Genomic DNA, 6000 nt, shown 5'->3' on the forward strand with positions numbered 1-6000 from the left:
GCGAGGCAAAGAAGCTGGTAAAGGTGAGCAAGCTGCCACAGGGCTTCTCTCCAAAGGACAATGTCAGAGCCTTCTTGAGCTGGGGACACTCCCCGTTCTCACTGACTGACCCTCCATATCTTTCGCCAGTTTTTTCAATTTCATTTGCTGTAGCTGAGGAAGAGGCCTAGAGATTCTGCATAGGAGCAGGAGAATGCTTGTTCTTGGACCAGAATTAGACATTTCCCCACATTGGTGACAGAATTGTTAAGGACGTCATTCTAACAGGACTTCAGACTCTCAACAAGGGCAGAGTGGAGACCCTGGCTCATACTGCACTGCTCTTCCCTGGGGAACATGCCTGACCCCCCCCATGAAGTCACCACTCTGTCCTGGGGAGCGTGCCTGCTCCCCCAAAGTCATCTTTGCATCACTGATTCTTTACCATGAAATTAGTTCTTCAGATTCCAAGTTATGAAATTCACGAGGATAAAGTAAAGGGTTACACTATACTACTAAGTAACTAGTGTGCTCTATATATCATTTACAACACATATCCTGTTTTGTCACAATCCCACCCACCCCAACTTTTTTCCAAATGTGAAAATTAAGAATAATAGGTGGTAAGTCGCTGACCCTTCAAGCCACTGTCAATGTAAGTTGATCCTTGACAAACCTCATCATCTGACTTTTCTGTCAGCTTTTCCCTCTATAAATGCATTCAGCAATCAAAATAGTCTCATACTTCACTGTTCCCATTCACAGATGTAAACACTGGGCACAAGACACTTGCATAATTCCCCACAGTCATAACTCTGTTCTCTGGGGAAAGCATATTAGGAACCAGACAGTCTAGTGCAGTGTACCGCGCCCCCCCACCCCACCCCCCATCTACACTCTATATGCGACAATACAGTTCGCGAGCTTCGGGCAAGGGGATGGAGGTTGAAACACACTAACACACACAGAGACAGACAAACACACGGATCTCCAATAACTGGTACAAAAACTCTTCTTTAATAGCACCATGGAGGCTTAAATACCCAGCAGTCAATGGTCAACAGGTGAAAATCCCATCCTCTGATCCTCTAGGGAAGGCAGAGCTTTTAGTAACTCCAATTAGAAGGCTCTAGACAGGGAAGAGCAGGTGAAGGCCAGAACTCCAATTGATCCCAACAGTCTAGCCTATTTCTGGACTTTCTATCTGTTGTCACCAAGAGCTCTTGACAGAAATTAAACTTATACGTAATCATTTCTGTCAGAATATTCAATATGTAGTATTTGACACTCACTAAATATAAACAAATATGTAATTTATGAGGCAGACATCCCACCCTTGAAGCCACCTGCAGGTCTCTCCTAACCTCATGAGTTTCCACTCTGTTGCTTTCTAACTCATTTCATTACACAGAGATGCATCTATAAATGCTGTGCTGTTTGACTTTGCACACTGATAAATATTGTACGCCTGCTAGGAGACTTCATAGGGTCTCCTGAATTGGCTTCTTTTCCTAAGTGTGTTTCTTTCTTTTCCACATAACTAGTTATTTTCACCATCATTCTGTCCGCTGTGTGGCATACTCACACTGGTGGGGGTAAATGGAGCCCTGGAACACACAGAGATAGGGAAGAGTGATCCTACCTGTGACAGGAGCCAGTGACCAGAAACCTGACTTAGAAGACGGAAGGTAGAAACTGATTCCCCTCCACCTCGAGGGGCTCGCTTCCCTACAAAAACTGTAACGAATGGGATGGGGAGCAGAGTTGGTGACCCGAGAGCCTGCCCTAGTTCTGAGAACCCTGCCCTACTTGGTCTTCTCACCGAGTTCGTATACACCAAACCAATCTGAGACTCCCTAAGCCTATAAACAAACTGTAGATACAGCCTCTTTGCCAGACACCCACCACTGGGTCCCCTCTCCGCTACCAAGAGCTTTTTCTCTCATTTAATAAATAAATGTTCATCTTTCCTCTTTCCTCTATGATGTCAGTGCATCCCATTCTTAATGGTCACAAGACAGCAATTCAGCAGAGAAGGCTTGCAACAAAGTATACACCGTGTTTGAAAGCTTGCAACATAGCATACACCGTGTTTGAAGACTTGTAACATAGTATACACCGTGTTTGAAGGCTTGCAACATAGTATACACAGTGTTTCTATCTGTTCCTTCCAGTTATCAGTTGTTACTAATAGCTACAATTTATTTTTTTCAATGCTATGGAAATTCTTGGGAGTTCTCGTTCATATATATAATAATTTCTTAGATCACAAACCTAGGAATGAAAAAGCTGAGTTGTCTGTACAGCAAACTATTCTCATGGCAAGATTTCCAGACTGATTTCCAAAGTCTCTGGGCACTGGTCCTCCCAGCAAGGATACCCACGCTCTTTGCAAACTTAGTATTTCCAGATAATCTCCACCCAGTTAGTGGGCACAAACCATCCTCCTTAAAATATTACCTGCCTATCCTCAGTTCCTTACGCGGGTTACCACTCTACTGTTGCGCCTCCCTTCCGGGGCTCACCTCATCTGCCAATAGCTGCCACTCCTGACCACTTTTCCGCTCATCCCCTTCACCTCTTTTTCTTTTTGAAGAACAGTCCTGGTGTTGCTATTTCCTCCCAGCTGAAACACTCCCTCCTGGAGCAAAGTGAAAGGCCCCAGGGACTCGGGACATAAGCAAAATATACAAGGCTCAAGTAAAGGAAAATTACAAGGTTCAGAGACTCCTAAATACTGCAACATCCCAAGTCCCCAGACCACCGTTACATAAGCAGTACCAAGTGCTGGAGAGGTTCTCTCCCAGTGACTAAGCTGCCGTCAAGTCTTGAGGGGAACTGTAAGCACACTGCTTTCATGACCCCGCCCCTGTGTTAGGGTGGGCTTTCTGGTGATGGGGCTTCCCATGAGGCACACAGGGTAGTATCCACGGTAAACTTAGTGACTCCCAGGACAGACTGGAGGGGAATTGTTTCTCTGGCCTGCCGTCAGTGCCTTTTAGGGGGTGAATGTCTCCCCATCAGTATATCATCTGTCCTAGACATGACTCTTGTTGGTGACACGTGTTCTTACGGTGGTTCCCACTCTGTGGTATCTCCTGATTGGAAGCCCGGTTTCCACCTTACGTGCTTACAGCGCCACCCTGCTTTTGATAGCCCCCACTACTCCTGATCAGCATTCTCTTGTGTTTCATCTCCACCCTTTCAGAATTTCTGCCACAATTTTTGTATTTGATGGAAGTCACTGACACCAACTGCTCCAGCACTATTTCCTGAAAGTTTCCTTTTCCGCTATGACCCTGTACTCACATTTCCATAAGCGGGTGTCTGTTTCTGCTCTCTGTGGTCTGGTCAGCACCAACCCATTGTCTGTCCCTGTACAGCTGCTGCCCATCCTTAAATACTGCAGCTTTGCCCTTAGTCCTGAGTCTTTAGGGCACCGACATCATCCTCTTGCTTTCTCTCTGAGGAATATCCTGCTTGTTCCTTAAAAAAAAAATCTCCTTTATAAAAGTTGCTAAATCTTACAATTATCCTTCAGTGGCTCACAAATGCATGCAAACAGATTGATGAACTTTACACACCAAAAGTCAGGACGCCGCCATTTCCCTGGCTCTCTCCAGATAGTCCTTACCGGATAACCACCTGTCAGGAAAATTCCATTTTGCTTATTTTTAAATTTCATCCAAACGCCATCCAATGTTATACAGACTTTAGTGTCTACCTTATCTTAGTCCAAATTATGTTTCTAAGATTTATCCCTGGGGCTGGGGATATAGCTTAGGGATGGGGTGTTTGTCTGGTATGTATGAGGGACCAGGGTTCAGAACTTTTGGGGGTATCCCACCCGAAAGATTTATCTCCTCTATTCCACATAGTCACAGCTTTGTCTCACTGCCACACAGTGCATATAACTTTGGAACTGTAGGTTCCAATCTGGGTAGTTACAGTTTAGATACATTATTAGTGCAGTCATTTAGAGCATTCTTAGGTCTGTATCTTGGTGAACTCTTAGTCCATTTGGGTGACTCTAACACGACACCATGAGGTGGGTGACTACAAACAATATAGCTCTCACGGGTCTGCAGGTAGCAAGACCAAGATGAGAGTAACGTCATCATTCGGTTCTGATGAGGATCCCCGTTGCATGGTGGATGATCTCTCATTCTCAGGTAAAAAGAGGCAAGAGAGTCCCTTGGGGTGTCCTTTATAAAGATTATAATCCTACTTGGTAGGACTTTAGCATGTGAAATGCTCCATCTGTAACTGTTAACTGAACATTTACTTCTAATGGACACACGTCAAAGGGCAGCATTGCGCCTTGTTCTAGGTCTCAACAGATAACGTCAAATGATGCTCCAAAGTGGTCGGAGCCATTTACATGCCCACCAGTAATAACTGAGCGCTCCAATTGCTTTTGACCCTTCCAAGGCTGTGTAGTCATATCTCCCAGTGGCTATTTAGACTAATCTCTGGTGCATAACTGCATTGAGCATCCCTTAATGCCCCGTTGAGCCATTTGCGTAGCATCCTCTGTGGTGTCACTGTTCTAAATTTTTGCCTGATCTTTTACTGAGATGCTGTGCATTTTCCCACCTTTATATAGCAGCGACTCAAGCCTTTGATTGGACAGGAATAACAATGTGTTGCTTGGCTATTCATTGTCTTAATGAAATATTTTGGTGACTAAAGGTTCCTAATTTGATTAAAGTCAAAAGTTACTTACATTTTATATAAAGCCCTAAAATCATGAAGCTAATCTTTGTTCCTTCTAGAAGTGTTATTCTTTGTTCCTTTTCAAATCTGACATAGGATCCATCTCAAACTGACTTGCGGCTCAGCGTGAAGGGTGGGCCGAGTTGCTTCTTTCCTCACTTGAGTCCCCCAGCAGACACAGCCATGCTCTGTGTCACGCTTTCTCCATTGAATTGGTTGCTTCTCTCGTGACAAGTCATCACATCTGTGTTGGATGATTTCTTGATTCTGAATTATGCCCCATTTTAGCCTTCCAATATACCACAGGATTCTGATGCATTTATAGGTTTTGACATCTAGAAGAAAACACTGCTAGCGTATTCATCTTTAAAATTGCTCTAGTCAATATTAGTCTTGCCACACTTTATTTCCATAGACAATGTTACAAGAGGATACTCTTTTGTCTTTAACAAAACCTCATAGAGTTTTCGCTGGGAATGCATTGATTACGTGGATCTGCCTGAGAACAACTGATACCTGTTGATATGAAGTCTTTTAATTTATGAATGCAATTTGGGAGTTTTCTATACAGAGGGTATAAAGGTTTGAATGAGAAACGTCTCCCAAGGGCTCAGGTATTTGAACACTTGGCCCCTAGTTAGCGACACTGTTTTGGAAGGTTACGGAGCCTTCAGGAGGTGGGCTCTTCCCAGAGGACACCATTAACGGCAGACTTGAGCCTTGGCCCACTTCAGCTTCCTTCTCTCTGCTCTTGTGTGAGGTGGAGATGTAGGTCTCAGCCTCCTGGCCCAGACTCGTGTGCCATGCCTCCCCATCCTTTCCCTAGGGACTGTGCTCTATCACACAACAGAAAATAACAAAGACAAAGGCCTATCACATCTTTCTATCTTCTCGTAGGGATTTTTGATCATTCTGTGTTATAATATTTATTACTGACTGCTAATCTTCCTATGATTAATGCTTCAATATTTTCAAAAAGTTGTGAAAAGATCAGAGCAATTTAATTCTGTTAACCCCTTCACAGTGTGTGCTGTTTATGATCATTCATTTTAACTTAGAATTACAACAACCATAGAGTTTGTTCTTTGTTGATTACTGGCTTATACTCTCAGCATTCTTTGCGTTTGTCCATGCACACACCCCGGGGGAGCTTCTTTTGCTTTTGCCCCTATACACATCCCCGGGGGTGGGGGGTGAGGGGGTGAGGGGTGGAGCTTCTTTCTTTCTTAGTTTTCTAGTTTCAAAGGTGGGTCTTCTGGGACAGAGGCCCACAGATTTTGCTTGTCACACACAACTTTACTTCGT

The sequence above is a fragment of the Myodes glareolus genome, chromosome 17, assembly GCF_982192425.1.
Source record: "Myodes glareolus chromosome 17, mMyoGla1.1, whole genome shotgun sequence".
Classification (NCBI taxonomy): domain Eukaryota; kingdom Metazoa; phylum Chordata; class Mammalia; order Rodentia; family Cricetidae; genus Myodes; species Myodes glareolus.